Raw genomic sequence first — 21,596 nt, forward strand, 5'->3', positions numbered from 1 at the left:
CAGGAATTGTCAAAATGTGACTCCTAGCCAAATGTATACTAACTGTGGAGTGGAAGCCTGGTATTCTTTTGTACATACATAAAATGCTCCTTCAGATGCAGTTAAGTCAGGGGCAGAGCGCATTGAGACCAATGCATGAGAAGACACTGGCAGAAAGAGCAATATGTGTAACCACCATTCATGTTTGCATTCTCTGTTAAGGCATAATGCCTGAAGAGAGATCACACTTTTGGGCTAGGAGTTAAGAGTGCCCTAATTCATAGTCCAACAATGCAATATAGTTATCACAGTAAAAGAAAAGAAAAGGGGGGATGTTTAAAACCAAAGGGCCTTGCACATATAAACTTTATAATTATTTATTTCTTAACTCATTTTCTCTTATGTGCAAACACTTCTCTCTCTTTTTGCTTTCCCTTCCAAAGTCTCAAGTTCATGGTTTTGTTTTTCTGCTGTGACTGCTTATCATGATACACACCCAAAATAGTAAATGGCTCTCAACAGCCTTTTGTAGCCATTTAGGTATTTATGATGTTTATCAATGCAAGAAAAGGATACAGAACACCTTGGCAGATAGCCAGCTGAGGAAATGATTTAACAATATTTTGCTTCTAAACATATTTGTCTGCAGGGCTCACTAATTCTTGCAGATGTATACCGTCAGCGACTTAAGATCTCGAGCCAATATTAAAATCAAAGACTGTGTTCGTTTTTTTAAAAAGCATTGTCAAGCAACGTAATGCTTTAAGTCAAATTAAAAATTATTACTACTAATAATTCCTATGTAAGTTTAAGGGGTTCACATTACATTAGCCATGTCTACATAACATTACAATGACTGCATATTGCACTACAAGCTTGCTCTTGGTTAGTTCTTAGGGCTAGAACTAATTGCAGTCAAACTATGAGCAAAGCCTGTGTTTATACAGTAGCAAGCTGGAGCCAATTCAATATTTTTTTTCTGGTTTAAGTCGTCCCCTTCCCATCTATGTCACTGAGAAGGATTTCTTTATTAGCCAAACTAAAATACCACCCTTTTCAAAAAAATTTTTATTCTCCTCGAGAAATGCACCATTGCAAGCTTTAAATTGCACAACTTTGCTAGAATTGTAAAACTATGCAATAAACAACAACAATAAAACCCAAATAGGCTTGTGTAATCAAACCAGGTATGCAATTGGCATCTTACCTGTAGGGTAGCAATTGCTCTTAGGATGAATAGTCAAGTGGCAAACTTGCCCTACTTCCCTTCCTCTCCCCAGGTGGTTGCCCTTTCAAATTGCATACACTTCTTTAACTCTTTAAAGTCAAGAGACTATGAAAGTGTCATATGGAACATTCAGCAATGTCAGACAAGTAGAGGGCTTGAAACCCGAGCCCTCTGGACCTATATGGCATAGCCAGGAAAACTCTTGGGAACGTGAGCAGAGTGTGTGTCCTTGAAGAGTCATTAACACAGCACCAAAATACTGTATGGTTTAATGTTATGTCTGAACCAGCCCTGTGTGCACATATTTTCCTGCAACAGGGATATTTATGTGTGGACTGGAAAAACACACCACTGTCTTTGGATGGAGAGGTGTGAAATCAGTTTACAACATGGACAGAACATGATGGGCATACATTTGCACTGACAGTTCAGATAAGTCAATAATTATACAGAGCACAAAGCTTACATTTGGTTGGTGACAAGATGAACCAGCTCCAAGACACTAGATCCATTCTACTGCAAATATTTAGCCAAAGTTCCCTGGCAATTAACAGCCTTAACAACGAAGGAAGAAGAAATCTGAATTGTCTTTGCTCGTGTTTCTTTGCTAAAAAGACACATACAGATGAAAGAAATGTTTGGAAACCCTCCAGAGTTTTGGGGAGAATGTATGTCAAAACACTTCACCTTCTGCAGTTGTAGGCACAGGAGACAAACATTACTTCAACTTCTAAGTTATCTACACTTACATGTAGGCTGAATACGAAGAAAAAATTCAAGAGTTACAGCTGATTCCGAGAAACATACATGCATGCGCACACAACAAACGCAACTCTGGTTGCCTTAGCAGAACCTCAGAATCAAATGTGGTAAAATAAGAGCATGTGTGCTAGCTTTTTAATTATTTCTTGCTGATTATGTAAACACTTCAAGAGCAATTATCTACCACCTTCAGCGGCTAGGAAGAGAATCTGCAGCTGCAGGAAACACACCACCATCACGTGACAATGTCACCACACGTGTGTAATGCGTGTAACTCATAGTATTACATATCAATGGTGATGTGAGAGAACATCTGGTTGAATCTTTCTGCACTTGTAAAATGTAAGAAGACATACTGGTGGATGATGGACATTCTTATGGTAGTGCATAAGACAATAAGCAAAGACAAACAGCTTCACCAAGGCGTATCAAGCACCACTGAGAATGTTGGATACATCTGAAAGCACATTTCCCTGCCACCTAGAACAGCGTTTCTCAACTGGTGTTCCGCGGCACACTACTGTGCCGCGAAACACTGGCTGGTGTGCCGCGACGAGAAGGGCGATTTGCACTGTCACGTCGCTGACCCGCCGGAAAGGAAGCTGGCCGGGTCACGACGTGACAATGCAAATCGCCCTCCTGGGGAGGAGGAGGCAGGCGGGGAAGGCTGCGCAGGGCTTCCCTTCGCCGGGCCAGAGCGGCGGCGGCTGCCTGGGGCGGCTGGGAGGGAGGCGGCGGCAGCTGCGCGCCCGTGTCTGCCCGCCTGGGGTCTGTCCCCGCTCGCTCCGCAGGCTCTGCGCCTGGTGGGTCCGCCTGGCTACCGCGCAGCAGTTCTTCAGCGGCATGCTTTACCGGTACGTCTCCCCTCCAAACTAAACTAAATATAGGGCAGCACAGAGTTGGTGTGCCGCGGGATTTTTTTTCATAGAAAAGTGTGCCGTGGCCCAAAAAAGGTTGAGAAACACTGACCTAGAACACATACTGCTTACACTGGAGACACTCTTAACTAGGGGCAAGGGAGGTATTCAATTTGGTTTTATTTTAATTGACACCAAATTTTATGTTGGATGTCTCCAACCCCAAGACATGTGCAAAAATGCATACATTAGAGGTGACTTTGCATACATTAACTAAAATAAGGAAAAATGCATTATATTAGATAAAATGACAAACAAAAATACTGTTGTGAGTTTGGGGTGGTGGGGTTAAAGGTAAAGGTAAAGGGACCCCTGCCCATTAGGTTTAGTCGTGACCGACTCTGGTGTTGCAGCACTCATCTTGCGTTATTGGCCGAGGGAGCCGGCGTACAGCTTCCAGGTCATGTGGCCAGCATGACAAAGCCGCTTCTGGCAGCACACGGAAACGCCGTTTACCTTCCCGCTGTAGTGGTACCTATTTATCTACTTGCACTTTGACGTACTTTTGAACTGCTAGGTTGGCAGGAGCTGGGACCGAGCAACGGGAGCTCACCCCGTCGCGGGGATTCGAACCGCCGACCTTCTGATCGGCAAGCCCTAGGCTCTGTGGTTTAACCCACAGCGTTAGTCTGGGTTAAAATCCAATGGAGGATTCCATAGTTGAACTAGCCAGGCAAGTTCCTTTGTGAAACAGTTTGTTTCCAAAGTACCGCCTATGTTTGGTTGTTAGTACGGTATACAGTCGTACCTCAGTTTACGAACCGCTCGGGTTGCGAACAGTTCGGGTTACGAACTCCGCAAACCCGGAAGTGTTTTCGCCGCGCGCGAGCACTTTGCACATGCGCAAAGCGCGCAAAGCGCAAAAACCTGCGCTTTGCGCATGCGCAGAAGCAGCGCTCGGTTTGCGACCTTTTCGGGTTACGAACTGCGACCCGGAACGGATCGCGTTCGTAACCCGAGGTACTACTGTATTGTCCAAACAACATTCCAGCTAAAGATCAGTTAATATATGCTCTTTAACCAATCTGTTGTTGGGTTTTTTAATATTAAAATTGTGATCAAATATTTATGACATTAAAACAGTCAGGACTTTGACAGGTTGTGCTAATTACAAGTCTCAGGTGCATGATCTGATCAATACCTGACTAGGGCAATACATACATATAGCCCCTACGCCTGACACATATGTGTGCCATGTGTGGTGGTAGAAGAAGGGATACACCTATGCACTGGATCAAGCCAGTTTACTGTTATGAAACAATGGTAGCTACCAGCATTACAAAAATATAAATATATGTCACAATAAATCAAGACACTGAATTGCTCGTTTTGGTTTTTATTTGGGACCCCAGTGATAGCCGAAATAGTTAAACTATTTTAAAATGAAATTAAAAAATATCAAACATAGCAACTATAAAACACAAAAGTAATTCTGTAAATGTAGGTGGTGTGCCTGATCCTAAATGAAGGGTGCAAATATGTTTATTATCATAATGTTAACATTGCCCCCATCGATTTTCCCCTCCACAAAGGATTGCTCAAAGGATCATACAAATATAAAAGCAAACATAAAAGAGATAATAAGCCAACCATTAACACACCATTTTCAATTTAACACAAATACATCTAGATTTCTGCAGACCTGAGGAGCAAGGCTTGGGATCCCCTCACTTTGCCTTTGATATCAGATGACATCATGGCACATTTAAAAGGTGTGTTGCCACCTTGACTTCATGGAATATATGACTATGGAAATATACTATAAAATTATTGCTGGTCAACTGATATGCCAAACAATTCTGAGCTACACAAACTCTCTCAATGAGCCATTAAGAAACATTCTGTACAACTCAAAAACCTATTAGCAATACATCAGCCCAACAAAATGTATTTCACTGACTCTTTGGAATAAACACAGCAAAACTTCCGCAAGTTAAAAATGCTAGCACAGGACTATGAAGGCATGGTAGAAACAGGTCTCATGTGGTATTTCAGCCTCTCTCTTGAAGCATGACATTTAGGTACAGGTGTTAAAAGGTGAGCTATGGGTAGTCACAGACCACACGGCTCTGAAATGTGGCCTTTTTTAAAAAAAATGCATCTAACACAGGAGCTAGGGGATCAGAGATTACAACAGTGGAGACTCTCCAGGAAAATGAATGCTGACAACGAAAAATAGCTCTGGTTTTCGCCCCCCGCCCCCAATTTTCTCTCCAAGACTATTGATATTTAGGACTACTGAGCCACTCCACACCTCTTTCAAGGCAAATAATTTTCGCAAGACAGATGCTTCATCGGAATGCCCCAAGAACAGTGAAGTTGGTGCTGGAATTCCCCAGAAACAGTTCTATGCTGTGCGGAAATCAAATGCTTGTTTTCATTCTATGGCTACTCCACTCTGCCAAATTAAAGAAAAGCAACAAATGCAGCGATCAGAACCAGATAGCTTGCAGTGATTTCTTTTATTGTGCCACGTGTGAAAATAACAAGGCACTGTGTTTCTAACAAGGAAAAAGCCTGCAAGGTTTTTGTTTCTCTCTTCATTATCTTTCAACAATTGTTTCCTCTCAGGCCACATAACAAAGAAAGATGAAGAGGTCCCCAGTTTTCTAATGCAGTAAAAATAAAAGGATAGATAGTGGGAAGGGTGAAAGAGGTGAAACATTTCACTACAATTCATATTGAGTTGTCTTTTTCTGTTTTTTAATTACAAAACCAAAAATAGCACAACATAGTCTGAGTCACGTAGCTGCTAATTATGCTACTATTTCAAACATTCCAGTGTCATTCACAGCCGTGGCGCAGAAAGAGGACTTTATTTTGGTCTAACCATGTCATTTAAAACCTTTTGTCATGAGGAGAATAGTATAGAGCACAGTCAAAATATGAATACAGAACTGACAAAGACAACTCAAAATTCTGCAAGGGTGTTGATATTTTGATAAAACAATTCCAATAGCCACACAATTGCAGAAGAATATGCCATTATAAGCCACCAACCTTTCTTGAAATCCTAGTACTCTACAGATGCATCGTTCTCCAAACCATTAGAGATTGTGTAGTCAGCTACCACCAATAGTAGGGCCAGGGTCAGTAGTTGCTGTCTTTGGGGAGCTACCATGGTCCCACAACCTTGGTCCACCCTTTAAAGCCCTGTCCACAGTCTGGAACTCTGAGCAGCAGCAAGTAAGCTGGGTCTAGCTCTCCATAAAAAAATAAAAACTTCCACAATGCTGTTAACATAACACTGATTAGATGCATTATGGGAAATTTACATGGTAGTTTGACCTAGCTGCCCAGCACTGTTAGGAGCACTACTGTTGCCTGCCAGTTTGGGCCAGCAGTTAGCACTTTGACAAACCTTCCTTCAAATCTAGAAGCAGCCCTAAACCAAGAATCAACTCCACCGCAACAATTCTTGTATGTTACTTCTGCATAGAATTCAAGACCTCTGTTTGCAAAGGCCCCAAATACCTATTTACTTAAATAGCTGGCTTCAACCAGCCCCAGGCCCGTTGAACATCCAGCCTGAAGGAGGATTCTGAGGCACTCAAAAAGCTTGCTCCCTCATTTTGTGACACTGCTGTTGGTTCTGATATAAATATACACCTACTGTGATTTTTAATGGGGTTTTTATTGAGGTGCCTATATCTTTTAAATAATTTAGTTTTATGTTCTGTATTTGAGACTTGTATCTTACGTGCTGATAGGTAATAGTAGTAAATTACATAATTAAATGTATAGCACAGCATTGCTCTTTGCAGTGCGTAAGAGGGCAGAGCTCTTGCAACTATGACATAGGGAAACAAAGGAAGGGGAGAAAAATGTAGACAAGGGTAGATAGAGGAAGAATGTGCAATTGTTTTGAGTTCCATGTGTTGAGGCTTGGCTAATAGGCTTCGCTGCAGAAAAGCATGTTTAATATAACAGCTGGCTCTTTGCAAAGCAACCAAGGAACAAAATGTATTTTTAGGGAAGAGCTACAAGGCAATTTCTCAGTTTGCTAAACTGGAAGTGTGGGAAGCAAGTGCCATGTTGGGTTTTACACAAGCCTATTTTCTTGATCCATAATTCACTTATTCCACTATCCTCAGTGTGGTTAGGAAGCAAGGAAGAAGCAGGGGTGGTGCCCGAAGCTGATTAAGTCAAGTTGCAATGTCAAACTCCCTTGCTTGATTTCCATTGAGTAAATCTGACACAAAGTGAAAGACAATGCTTCTCAAAAAAATCTCTACATGCTCCCTTTTTTTATGGGAAAATGCAGGGCTTTTGGCCTTGAGCCAATTGGTATAACTCTTGCCTGAATCTCCTTCAAGCCTGGAACTGGTTCTGAATTTGCATATCCCTGCCATGCAAGCTATACACCCTACCTCCGCCCTGCTGTATGAATTATCACTGATACGTTCTGGCTTGCAGAGATGGACATATCCCAGCCTTGAAAGAAGCTCCAAGTGGACATGACCTAAATAAAACTCTCATAAATCTGTGCACAAGCACTGTACTTCTTTCCTAGCCCATTCTGCTATTTGACAATCAGACTCAAACAGGACACGAAGGCAACAGTTCAGTGCCGTCTGATTTTCATAGCAAAAGAGGAACATGCAAGCAGGGAGCTGCTATCACTTTCCTCCTTGCAACCCCCTCTCCCCAGTGCCTAAGCTGAGCTCATTTCCTGCATTGGAACTTGGCTGAGAGAAAGGGAGAAAGGGCACCTGAAGGGACAGGCCATAGGAAAGTAAGCTGTAGTCATGGGAGTATGGTGAGGACCACCTGTCCATGCACATCTTTTGCTGTTAAAAGCTGTCCCTCTTCCTCACATCCTCATCCTACATGATTGGGAAAGGCCAAAGTTCAACACACATAGACTTGCCATGATCATATCCAACCCTCTAATTGATCCTTCTCCATGCATTGCAAAACATCAGCACAGCCTTTGAGACACACAAACACAAATTAATATATGAAGCAATTGAAATTTTCCTTGTAACAAAACTGCTCCCATTACTTACTTCAAACGGCAGGAGTATTCCTAGGTGCAACCTCCTTTGGCCAGTTGCTGCAGCACTTTCCCCTGAAGTCTGTGCATTAAAACTTGTTCATTGTGCTCAAGGATGCTAGAATTAAAAACAAAACAAGAAATGTTCAGAGAAGAAATGTCACTTCAAGTGGTTGGGCAGGGAAATCCCTGCACTATCCGCAATGTGTTTCTGATAACTTTAAGTAAGCTAGTTTTAGAACCAGAAGTGGGGAGAAGAAGTGGTCGTTTTTGTGGATTGTGCCCTTTTGTTATCTCCGCAGCCTAAACGGATTTTTTCTTCGAACTCGGCCTGTTTGTTAACATTCTTTGATGATCAACTGCTGATTAAACAGACTATGAACACATAAAAAACAGGAGTAACCTCAGGGAAATCTGGAAAAATAATCACTCTGATAAGCAACATGGATGGTGCAGTAAGTAGGTAAATCAAATGAATTACTTCGTTCCCCAATCTAAAGGTTATCTTCACCCTCCTCACGCCTCTGCTGCATTCAACACCTCCTTCATGGCCACATCAAAGATCAGCTTAGCAAGCATCAACCTAGAGTCTACTCTTCTTTACATGATCAGTTTTCTGCAATCAAAGCAGTGAGAAAGGGCGATCTTCTTCAAAGACTCTTCCTGTGTTGATCATTTAACACTATACTGTCACCTATCACTGTTTCTTTACACTGCCAAAGAAGTAAACAGTGTTCTTAAAAGTATTTTAATCTTTCTTCTATCCCTTCAGCGGAGGGTGAACTCACACACTGTACTCTTTTTGTAGTTGCACCGGGGCTTACCTAGACAACTTTTTGTGTGTGTTCTGCACACACTTCTTAGCTGTTGCAGGAGTTCCAGAAAGTTTCCATCAAGGGAGCACAACCACTGTAAGGAAATGTCCTTTCCCCAGAGCTCAAAACACAGCAGATTGTTGCTTGGAAAATATTATCTCCCCACCCCAAACCAAGTAAACACTCATTGCCTTATCAAATAAAGCATTAAGTGTTGTGATATGTGTATCACAGGTCTCTATCTGATGGCATGTGGGATACAACAAGGATGAGACAAAAGTTGGGGGTGCTCTTTGATCGCAGTAAAATCACTTCCCCTTTTGCAAGCTTTTGGGGATAATATCAAAAGAGTGTGTGGAAGTGTTCATCTATTCTATTCAGAGTAAGGGCAATGCAATGCAGGAAGCTTTGCCCTTGGCTGCAGTCATCACATCACCAAAACTGATTATATATAGCACTGCAACCTTGGAAGGCAAATGAGGCCACCACCATGCTGAAACTAGTCAGTTCTGGCCAGTAACTGGCAATATTTTGGCTCCTACAAAAGCAGAATGTGGCATTCAAGTTAGGTTTTTTGTAATTAGGAAAGCAGGCTATTTAAAATGAATAAAGCCATAAATAAGCACCAGTTCACTGCTATATGATATGGGAGATCCCCCCCACACACACAAAAGCACGAGGGTTAACTTCAATAATAAATGTTGAATATTTACATCTCTCTTCCTTCCACCCTTCCCTCTCCATTATTCTTCATCTCTGCATTTTGCTCTGTCCGCCTGCTCCCCTGCCCACCACAATTTATTCCTTTTTATCTACCTGCATCTTTGACTGAATTCTTGCTTCTTTTCACCTTATTCTGAAAGCACATGGGTGGCACCCAACTAAATCATACTCCACTTGGATCTGTCAAAATCTATGACTTAACTGGATACCATCTTATGCCTATATGGATAAACACACATCAAAATGCTAGCTGCTGTTCATTGCCTTAATAAATATTGGCAGATCACATGGCTTTCTTACAGCTGAGTTATATTAATCCACATATTCAACCACTCAAGTTAAAGGAAAAGCTTCAGTCTAATGCAGGCTTCCTCAAACCCAGCCCTCCATATGTTTTGAAACTACAATTCCCATCATCCCTGACCACTCGTCCTGCTAGCTAGGGATCATGGGAGTTGTAGGCCAAAAACATCTGGAGGGCCGAGTTTAAGGAAGCCTGGTCTAATGCTTAATAAAACTGTCAAAAACATTTGCGGAGTCATGCCTGCATTTTCTCTACATACTTTCCAAACCCTCATAACAAAACTGTTCTGTGGGAAACTGAATGAATTACTACTGTCATGGGATCATTTTACAGCTCCTAAATAAGATATACTATAGCTGCCTCACAGTTTTACTACCTCGAGTGTGATGTTTGCATACTATGAAAAGTAGCTTATCAGCAGGAAGCATAATTTTGATTACCTAATTTGGATTGGTCAATATTTCCTCTCCCTGCAACTCAGTATTGGGTCAGCAGTCTCTCTCACCAAATCATCCAAGCTCCCTGAATTTCTTTACACCAATTCTAAAACAACTGATGCAGTTAAAGGTCATGTTGATTTATACAAACTTGTCAAATTATATAAATGATAAATATTCCACAGTCAACAAATTACACATAACAGACGATTAGCAACTTCTTCTGTAACTTTCAATGTGTCTCGTTCTACAAAAAGGGAATATGATGAAATAAAACTGAGGTGGGGACTGCATTGATGAATGCTCCCCCACTTAAAAAAACAAAACCAAAAACTTCCTGCAGAGGCAAAACCAGATATCGAGGATAAAATAGGAGCTGCAACCTTAGGTAAGGAGTTCCTAAATGACTGTGCTTCACAGTGTCCACTACTGACCTTGTGTATATTATTGTATTTTCCTCTTTTCATTTGCATTCCCACTTCCACACCATTATTTAATTTAGTACTGTACTACAATATTCATGACAGTGAGCCCTGCAATCCTGTGACTCAACTGATGGAACAAAAATGTGTCACCTGGCAGAGAAAGTCACTAGGGGGTTCCCTAGGCTATGCACCATCTTTAAAACAGTTGCAGTATACAAATAATGGAAATAAAATTGCAGTGCCTCTGTAATCATTGAAGTTCTTTTTAAAAGTCCTCCTTGAAATTGTATCAGTGACTTTTCACTTATCCACTAATCCCAGAAATAATGCCTACTCCCCTTCCACAATTTATTTACAACAACAACAACAACAACAACAACAACAACAACAACAACAACAACACAATTCAAATTAAGCACCTTACTATCCCACAACAGGTGAGACTGCTGGCTTACTCTGCCAGATACGTGTGTATACAATTGCAACCTACGATATACAAAACCCAAAAGTAATACTGACTTTCTAGAACTGTTTCTGGTGAACCCTATTCAGCCACTGGTAGGGGCACCATGGCCTGTCAGCTTCTAAGCTGGGCTTCTGGATGGAAAGTGCTGTCCTCCAGAATCTCTTAAGGGGAGATGGGGCAGGGTGCCCCTTCCTTGTCCCTTTCCCCTAAGGACCTGGCTCAATACCTCTCCTACCATCGTAAGTTGTGACAATTACTATGAGGTAAGCAAAAATGCACAGGACTCAAGCCAATCTGCCTGTGGGCAAAATTCCTCCCCAACCCTAAAAAACAGGGACCAACAGTTGTCCATAGCAATGTCATTGGATCACAAACCCTCCCCTGATGGAAGCAAGAGGTAAAGTAAACAACAAAGGGTGGGTAGTTTGAAAGGTCAATTGAAACAGAAGTGGAGCAAGCAGGCAAGGACCACCTTTTATGTCCCAGGAGCAGGCCAGACAGCACAGACTTTGGTCTGGTCCACTTCCAGCCCACACACCCCAGGGAGCCTAGAATGACGCCAATTCGCTCCCTGAAGTCTTGCTCCATTTCTGTCTTCCTGTGAAAGTGTTTCCCAGCCACGCTGGAGTCTAAGATGTTGACTACTCCCCTGCCACCATGCCAGGCTGCAAATGGGTAGCTGGGTTAATCTGTTGCAGAAAACAACAAAATCCTGTGGGTGCTACAAGACTTTGCTGTTGTTGTTTTCACATTCTAAGTAATACTACATGATGTATCAAGGAGGCAAAGTTGGGCACAGTTCACAATTTAAAGAAAAACATACAAAAGCACACAAGAAAACCACCATCAGAACTGGGATTCAATGTCCAAAAGGGGTCAAACTACACATTCCCTAGATACACAGAGCATGCTGCTATCCATCAGTTTTTTCCTGAGGAATCCTCTTTGGTAAAACAGTGCTTGGGGAGGGGAGGTTCATCTCTTCCTTTTCCAGTACAATTGATACACACCTGTTTGTATGGCTAGGAGTATTAGAGGAAAAGTTCTCATTTTGTAGTAATTTCTTAGTTGCATGCCCTATGATACAGGAATGCTCTCTGTGAAACAATTGGAAACAAAAATTCATGGGAGGAAGAATTCCAGCTTTAAGGAAGAAGGAATGACGAAGAAGTGAACTCAGTCAACCCACTGAAACACACCTGGGAAGCACACCAAACTTGAAATCAACATGGATATCTAGTTCCCATGGGCGGTATCCAACGCAGTAGTTCTGTTAGCAGAATGGTTTTTGTTTGTTCCTCAGATCTCCCCACTTTTTATAGATTTGGAGAGGGGTACGAGAAAAGAGGGAAGTTCCAGAACTGCCTCCTGGGTTACTGCCCTGGGAAGACAGCAGAAAGTTTGCTAGCAGTCCTGAAGAAGAAGCTGTTCTGTCAGAATTGGCTATATACCCCCAAGGCTAGCTTAAGGTCCAACAGTCATTTCTTTCAACAACGGCAGCTATTTAAAATACATGGAACATCTTGTTATACAAGACTACCGTAGCTCCCAATTACGGCTAGATCTTGGTGTGAAACAGCTCATGTATATGGAAGAACATAAGCAAACAATATACATTATTCAAAGGGATGTGTAAGCCACAGCTTATTAAAGAGAAATATCAGCCATCTCTACCTTCCACCCTAGCACTTCACCCCTTGTCTCCTGAAAATATCACCCTCTCATGCTGAGCTGTTTATGTATTTTGAAAACACAAATTATGTCATTAGTCATTTTTTAATGTGACAGTAAACTGCAATTACATAACTTCAAATGTTCACAGAATATACCTGCGGCAAACATAGCCAAGTAGCAGGAAGGGGCTTATCCATAAGTAATTATTTAAAAAGAAAGAAAAGAAGATCAGTGGATTTCTTACCCACCAACTGCTCCCTTTCTTCAGTGGCAGCTGCTGACTTTTAGTTCATGCTCTTTAACAGTGGTCCCATTCCCCAAACCAGATATCATAAGCAATTTAAGGGAAAGGATGCCTTTAAACATAGGCAGAACACCATAGTTTTATTACTGAGAAACATACATTATTATGTATGTGGCCACAGATATGTCTTTGTGAGAGGGCAAGAACATGACTTCCAAACTTGAGCTGTGTTGCAGGGCATATTGAATTTGTACGTTGTTTTTTTAAAAAGGAAGGTATGCATTCCAGTTGCTAAAAGTCAAAGCAAATGCATCAAAACTTTTAAAATGTTGGGCAGAAGATTTTTGTATGTCAGTCATGTTAGGCATACATGTTATGGAATTCATAAGGCTTTAATAGGCCTACAAAATCTAGATGCTGTTACATGATAAAGTGTGCCCATCAGATGGTATAAATCATCTCCGTATCAGTGTACGCTGCTTTGTGAGGGCATGGCCCTGAAAGGTGGTTTATGAAGCTGTTTAATCGCTAAACTTCCACTGAATTATGTATTGGTCTGGAAAGTAATAAGACAAGATGAATTGCAAACCTTGCCATAGTTCAGTGCTTAAAGCATCAAACTCTGCCACCTTCATCTTGGAAGTGGGGAAGTACCGTAGGGTGGAGGTTTGCCTCTGTGATTCTTCTTGAACATTGGAGACACAATGAATGGACCCCTGTATATTTCTATTTAGGTGTCCCCTCCCTGTAAAATCCTTTGGAAATCTGTTAGCAATACCAGGTTAGCACAATCAAATATACCGTATAAAGGCAAACCATTCCTGAAGCTGCTCCCCCTTCTGCAAAGTTTACAGATTTTCACGTCCCAATGCTACAACCTGTAAAATAATTTTCTGAAGGTGTTCCCAATCTCTTCTTGTTAATATCTTCTTGTTAATATGACACCACCATTCCTTTTCTTAAAAAACAAATAGTAGCAAAAATATTAGAAACACCTAAGTCTTCAATTTGTCCACCAGAAGAAAAGCAGCAAAAATCTTATTTACATTACTCAAACCCCAGTTAAGTCACAATTTTAAGATATGTATTGTGACAAAAGCTTCTGCAATGGTATATTTAATCTAAAGTTAGCAGAATGCTCCAAGCTACTTCAGGACTGTTTTTCAAACTACAGCAACCAGCACCTTTTGCGTGACCACCAACACTTAAATTGGGATACAGGGTTTTCCCCCATCACAAGTGATGGCAGAGTTCATGTGGCCAAAGTTCTCTTCATCAAATGAGCACAAGGCCAGATGACTATCAGAAACTCAGGGAGGTGGGGGAAATCCCACAATCTTCTCAGGGTTTGTGGCTACATATAGACAAGGTTTCTGAAACAATAATAGCAACCAAAAAACACTTTTAGAACAGCAGTGACAGATATACCAATACAAAATTATTATTTATGGTACATTAACTGCTGGAAACACAATCAGCCTCCACTTCATGCAAGTGATGAACCAAGTTAGGGAGTCACAGTTAACCGTTACTTCTCACTGGATGTAACCAGAAAACTATGGGCAATAGCTTCCAAACAAGCCAAGACATGAAGCCATGGTTTAAAGTTGGCTTATGACTCCTGCTTTGTTGGGAAGCTGTGAACCTTAATTCCCAGTTTGTAACATGAGACTATGGTTAACTGTGGCTTCCCAGCCCACTCACACAAGAAAGAGGTGGCTGTGTGTGGGTACATAAAACTTTTGCACATCCTGGCTTAATAAACCAAAATTTGATCGTGTGAAAGAGATCTATACAAGGCTGCAACAAAAGGCATTTTTACCTAGATATTTAATTGAACAGCTCAACTTCAAAGAATGGGAAGATGAAGGGTTCCAAAATGAAAGCATTGCAACATACCCACAATTGTCATCATCACTTCCAGGATTTCGAGCAGCAAGAAGGCACTTGAATTAAATTACCTAAATTAAAGTTGTAATTCCATCTTCACTCTGTGATGATACCAAACACCCTGGTTGAAATTTCAGACTTATTATGAAGTGGAATACACTACAGAGAGACAGTAATGAACAGTAAAGTTCATTGCTGAATTATTGCATATAATTAAAAGTACGGTTTCTGCTATACCCATGCTTAAAGTAGGTTAATAATAACGTAAGAGAGAACTGCCACTTTAAAAACACAAATCATGCATTTCCATACCCAATGTGTGATGCTGCATATGTTGCTGTTTAAAAAAATTATACAACCAGCACCTGATAGAAAACTATGCAACACTTGGAGGAACCCAACTGCTATGTTAGATATAAAAGACCTGGAGACATTTAATCAAGGATGACAGAAGTCTGCAAGATAACTGTAGGCCAACCCAACGGACCAAAAATCAATAATAAAAAACTACAACTGCAATTCTTAGCACACATTCTAGGAACTACTCAATAGGATTTACTTCTGAGGAAGCACTTGGAATGCATATGCAATACTTACATTTATGACTAACATATAATTCGTGATAAACTAATAGCCACACAACAGAAAGGTACAGTACTCGAGTAAGCTAGCATTTATACACATAAATCAAATCAACACACACAAGTTCCAAGAAAGAAAAATCAAACACTTAATATTATTGCTTATTAGTACAGCTCACACACTTTTTCTGATGTGTGCACAGAGTTCACTTTATAAGCAAGACAAAGATGTACTCTGTTAAGTTTCAGAAGCTGATGCAAATCAAGATGCACACAGGGTATACAGCCTCAGTTTCTCAAAGTTTCTGACTTGTATAACTTGTGTCAAGTAAGCACTTTGCCCAAGAGCTTATCACCAAGGTTTTGAAGACTACTAGAAAGTAGTTCCTATAAACCAAGTGCCAATATACATATATCACACATACACAAAGCATACTAGGGAATAAGGTCCACTATCCTAGAGGAAATTCAAGGACCAGTCCACACAACTGAAGCCCAGCATTACTGGACTGCAAGCACCATCATCCCTGACTACTGGCTCTGCCCGCTGGGGCTGATGGGAGTTGTAGTCCAACAACATGTGGAAAGCACCATGTTAGCTACCCCTACTCTACAGCACCAAACCAAGTTAGGAGCCAGCTGCTCCATTACAGAAGAAGATAAATAATTCTTTCAGATATCTATCATGGGTGATACAGAGCATGTGCAGGAATGCTGGGGCATGAACTCCCAAGATGGCCACATTATCTGGGATTTAACAGCCGATCATCATTGGGAAACCAGTAAAGTGATGCATTGAGTTTCCTGTGAGAGATGTAACACAACCTGTCCTCCCCACATTACTGCTAGGGCTTTTGGAACTGCGCATACACACACAACTGACTGGCGCCCTGTCTGTATAGAGAATATGGCTAGCTGGGGGGGGGGGGCACCATTGCTTTTTGTCCCATTTCTCCATTCAAGCTTTACAATTTAACGAGATGAATCCTTTCATTTCTGACATCAGGAAGCATCATGTGCAACATACTACTCACAGTTTAGTAATAAATGCTTCGACTATTAAGAAAAATGTTTTAAGATTTCAAAAAGCTAACTAACTTAGCAACTTTTGCACAATGCATGGAAGCCATGAACTGTAGCAAAGTGAGTGAGTGAGTGAGTGTGTCAGAGAGAGAGAGAGAGCACTCAATCACCTTGTATACTGAAAAATCAGAAGGTAAATTATAACCAGTTAAAACAAAACACATAACACCGTCTTGAGCGAAGCTGTGAGCATCAAGCATACCAATTTCAAAGGACTAAGAGAAGATGAGTAAGTATGCAAACCAGGTTCTACAGCAATGCTTTTAGTTGTCAAACCACAACAGAGAGAAAACGTATAAGAGTCTGTTTCACTAGCAATGAAGACAGCTCTTTAACTGAAGAGAGGTGCATACTTCACAGGGCTGCTGCTAGGGAAACTTACTAGCAACAATAAAGTCAGATACTGGACTTATTCCCAAGAGTAAAGTACACAGAAGAAGAAGAAAACAGACACTGGTGGTATAGAAGAGCTGCAAGAAACTAGTTTACATACACAAGCACACACAATATTCTGAAGCAGGGGTTCCCAACAAAATTTTCTCGAGGACCCCTCATCGAGCCACTATTGTGACAAGGACCCCCATTAATTCCTAATCCTAAAATTAAAAAGTGAGAGCCAAATTAAGAGTCTTTTTATATTTTATATTTACTGTATACGTTTTTTACAGTTACAGCAGAGTACTCCATCAGTATACAGTTAGTTTTAATTTTCAGTTCTTAATGAGATGAGTTAAATCTGTCCTTTGAGTCCATTATTTCTGAAATATTAGGTTCCAGGGAGGAGGGAGGGGAATGGAGAAGACAGGGTACCTGCGCAGTAGCGCACAAATGAAGCCGACACACGCAAAGCATCTTGGGGAGGTGAGCGTTAGTAGAATGTGTGCGCTGCCTCTTTGCAAAACAGTAGTGTTTGTAAAGTGCCACCTAACGGCATACAGCAGAACTACTGCCTCTATCTAATTCTAGTTTTGCGCTAGACTCTGCTCATGCAGGAAGCGGCCAAAACAAAAAATCTGTTATCATACGAAATATATTTAATATATTTTTTATTCTAATAGCATCTTGCGGACCCCTCTGGCATAGCTCGCGGACCCCTGGGGGTCCGCAGACCACCTGTTGGGAACCACTGTTCTGAAGGAAACTCAAGAAGCTCTGGATGGGGATTAAGAGAAAGAAAGTTATTTCTAGTTGCCAGAAACAGGACAATCAAATATAAGAAAAGCTTTTTGAAGTGTTATTTATTAAATTTGTATACTGCCCTATGCCTGCAGGATAAAATCACAATATAAAAACACAAAATATATAATCAAAATAAAAACAAGGACAACCCAATACATATACATGTACCGGTACATACCATATTTACTCGAGTCTAATGTTGCCATCAAATCTAATGCGCACCTCAATTTTCAGAACCTTGAAACCAAAAAAGTATGTAATGTAAATGTGCCATCGAATCTAATGGGCACCTTAATTTTCGCAACGTAAATTGGCCAAAAAAATGTGAGCATTAGATTTGGGTAAATACGGTGTGTGTGTGTGTGTGTGTGTGTGTGTGTGTGTGTGTGACACACACACACACACACACATCCAATATAACCCTTTTCATCCTATCTACGCAAATCTCCAACATCTTACTACTTCTGTACAAATGTTTAGCATAGATCTGCTTTTGCACAGGACGGATCTGTCCACAGAATGTTAAAGTCATGTGTGCACATACACATGAACAGATCAATGTATTAGCTTCATTAGAGTATTTACATATTACAGACTATGGTGGCAAGGTCCTCTGTGCTGAAAACCTACCAAAGGTCCAGGCTTGTTCATACAATTATGGTTTTTTCTTTAAAAAAAAAGTCTGGGTTGCCATTCCAAGAGTTAATTACAGCGTTTTAATGCCACATAGCTGAAACACTTACAAGTTGGTCTCTAGAGGAAAGGAAGGAGAAAGAGAATTTCTATAGTGTGCTTCAATTGTTCTCACTACTTCACAAACAATTCAGGAATGAACCAATCTAATTCTGAAAACAACAGTAAGCCTTGATACTGTATAAGCAGCATTATTGATGTTTTTTGTATCAATACAGTAAAACAAAACTTGCATTGGTCAAGGACAATTGTAGGAAATAGAATATGATTGAGACAGAATTAAACTTCTCAATAATAGTGGAGAAAAAGCTGATCTATCAAATGAGAACCTGGTTTTCATTTTCAAATAGTTACACACGTTGCATTTTTGTCTTAGATTGACAATTTATGTTTATAAAATATAATGGCCTGAATTGTACATGTTTCCTGATGGCTTCTCTAAAAACAGCAGTTCCTGATCCAGAGAAACCAATGTTGCAGTAAATGTCATCTATAATGTCAGGACAGATCCTGAAGCTGAGGCTCCAATACTTTGGCCACCTCATGAGAAGAGAAGACTCCCTAAATAAGACCCCTGATGTTGGGAAAGATGGAGGGCGCAAGGAGAAGGGGACGACAGAGGACAAGATGGCTGGACAGTGTTCTTGAAGCTACAAACATGAGTTTGACCAAACTGCGGGAGGCAGTGGAAGACAGGAGTGCCTGGCGTGCTATGGTCCATGGGGTCACGAAGAGTCGGACACGACTAAACCACTAAACAACAACAATAATGTCAACCAACTCACATAGATGAGTGGCTGCGATATTATCTGCTTAACCACTTCTGGGGATACACCCTGTCTTACTCCTGGTACAAAAAAAAAGTCAATTCACCTAGTATAAAAATTAACACAAAGCTATTAGTGGCAGTTGACATGCTGATCTGTCAGAAATTCGGGGGGGGGGGGGGAATCCATTCTACCATCTCTTGATTTTTGGTTAGTTTGGTTAGTTTTGGAAGTATGGGTAATGGTTTATATGGTGAAACATGCATTTCATAACATTTAGTCACAGCAATTTCCCCATGTTAAGAGCTAGTATCTCTTCCCTCATAAAATGGGCAGGTGGCTACTGTGGCAGCCACTTCTCTTACCCAAAAGCCCCCTTACCTTGATGCTGAATTATCATGTAGCATTGTAGCAAGGGGACTTTTGGGTAAAAAAAGAAAGAACATTGATGTTTAGGAACAGGGCTACCACTGCAAAATATATGGTGACGATTAGGATACATTTCATTCAGGTCTTATACTATGGGTGGTGTCACCGTTTACTCCCAGGGACAAACCTAAGAAGCATAAAAGAGGCTTGGAAACATACGTTTTCCTAGAAGAGATCAAGCTACAGGTGTTTTTTTTAGGTTTGCATAAATAAGGATGGAGGGATGGTGATTTATTTTTTAAATAGAATTCATCTGGACTTTCATCATATGAAAAACAATCACTGTTCATTGCCGTCCTCTTCCATTAATCACATCAGAACAACATTCTTGGACATCTTCTCTTTACATGACGGCCTCTCCTTCCAAACCCACTGGCAATGCCTTTCGCATAGACAACCTATGCCCCACTTCCCCGGGTTTGGATGTCAACAGAACAGTTGGCTCTGAATGAAAATCATTACCTTAGAAGGTGGCAGAAGATCTAAGGAAAGGAAAGCTGGATGGATGGATACTCTTCTCATCTACCACAGCTTGGGCTCAAACATTTTCACTGTGTTATAAAACAATTATATATATTTTTTTTTTTAAAAAAAACCTCTTCTACAGCCCTGAACATTTTTTACTTTTACCCCCTGTGCTAATGTTGCTTCCTGAAGAATGCTTACATAAGACACATGACATTTAGTAAAGGAAACAGCACTGCTTTGTGAAAAATGTCTGGCAAGAACCTTAAGCACTGACTGTGTTAGCTACTCTGCCCAATCCATCCATCTTATTTACAGGCATCAAAAGACAAAAGCAAGATTATCTTCTCAGAGGAGTGCATCATGCTGCATTAGTATAGAACCTCTTCAAGACTTCTTTAAGGAAGCAGCAGCACGATTAAATATAATTTTAATGAAAATACTTCCTGCAGACCAACAAATGAATTGTCACTGGATTTCTACACCACAGGCAAGAGATGATGGGAACAGTAAAACCCCCATACCTATGGGGCCGCCTCTCCTGGTATGCCCAGCGGAGGACCTTTAGGTCTACAAATAATAACACTTTGGAGATCCCGAGCCATAAGATGGTTAGGTTGGTCTCAACTAGGGCCAGGGCCTTTTCAGTACTAGCCCCGACTTGGTGGAATGCTCTGTCGCAGGAGACCAGGGCCCTGCGGGATTTGACATCTTTCCACAGGGCCTGCAAGACGGAGCTGTTCTGCCTGGGCTTTGGGTTGGACTCAGTCTAACCCCTATGTTTCCCCCCCCCTTATGGTTTCGATTTATGGACTACTTTAAAACGACGCTGCATTTTAAATTTTTAAATTTTAAACTGTATCTTAATTCATATTTCAAGTAATTGTTTTTCTTTCTTTTACATTTTATTGTAATTTTATTGGTGTCAGCCGCCCTGAGCCCAGTCTTGACTGGGGAGGGCGGGGTATAAATAAAATATTATTATTATTATTATTATTATTATTATTATTATTATTATTATGACTGATGATTGTCCTATTCTGGATAAAGGGAATAGACATGAAGGTCACACTACATACTAGAAACAGATACCTTGGGCTTCAGTATCTGACCTTACGAAGGCCTCTGCAAAGTTGCTCAACTCTAGAAAGCCAATGTCCCTAAGACAAGTTAAGGGCTAGTTTGGCTCATCTCTTTCCCATTTACACAGGAAATAACCACATTCTGCCCTTGTTTCCCTAATCAGAACATCAAAATATCGTAACCTTAATGAATATGTTAGTTCCAATGTCGAAGACTAAATTTACTGAAATGGCTAGTTCCTTGATGTATTGTATACAGATATTATTAAAATCTGAGGCAGGTGGGATTGGGGCAGGGGGAGAGGAGAGGATGTGGACAGCAGCATATCCTTAAGTCTTGAGAAGCTGGTAAGCAAGGAAGCCCTGCTGAGAATGTGTTGATTTTATTGTTGGAGCAACATACAAACACTGGAGTCATTGTGGGCATTTTTTTAAAACGAATCATTGTCTGTGAACA

At 40.9% G+C, this 21,596-nt stretch overlaps 1 protein-coding gene across 17 annotated transcripts in view; it reads right to left on the minus strand.

Moving 5' to 3' along the window:
• ATXN1 (ataxin 1) overlaps positions 1–21,596 on the minus strand; it is a 202,444-nt gene that overhangs the window by 121,005 nt on the left and 59,843 nt on the right. For all 17 annotated transcript variants that reach the window (XM_035124742.2, XM_035124729.2, XM_060277957.1 and 14 more), the window contains one exon: positions 7,896–8,000. The gene's annotated coding sequence lies outside the window, so the exon portion shown is untranslated. The remainder of the gene's footprint in view (positions 1–7,895; positions 8,001–21,596) is intronic.

The sequence above is a fragment of the Zootoca vivipara genome, chromosome 8 (assembly GCF_963506605.1).
Source record: "Zootoca vivipara chromosome 8, rZooViv1.1, whole genome shotgun sequence".
NCBI classification, from domain to species: Eukaryota; Metazoa; Chordata; class Lepidosauria; order Squamata; family Lacertidae; genus Zootoca; species Zootoca vivipara.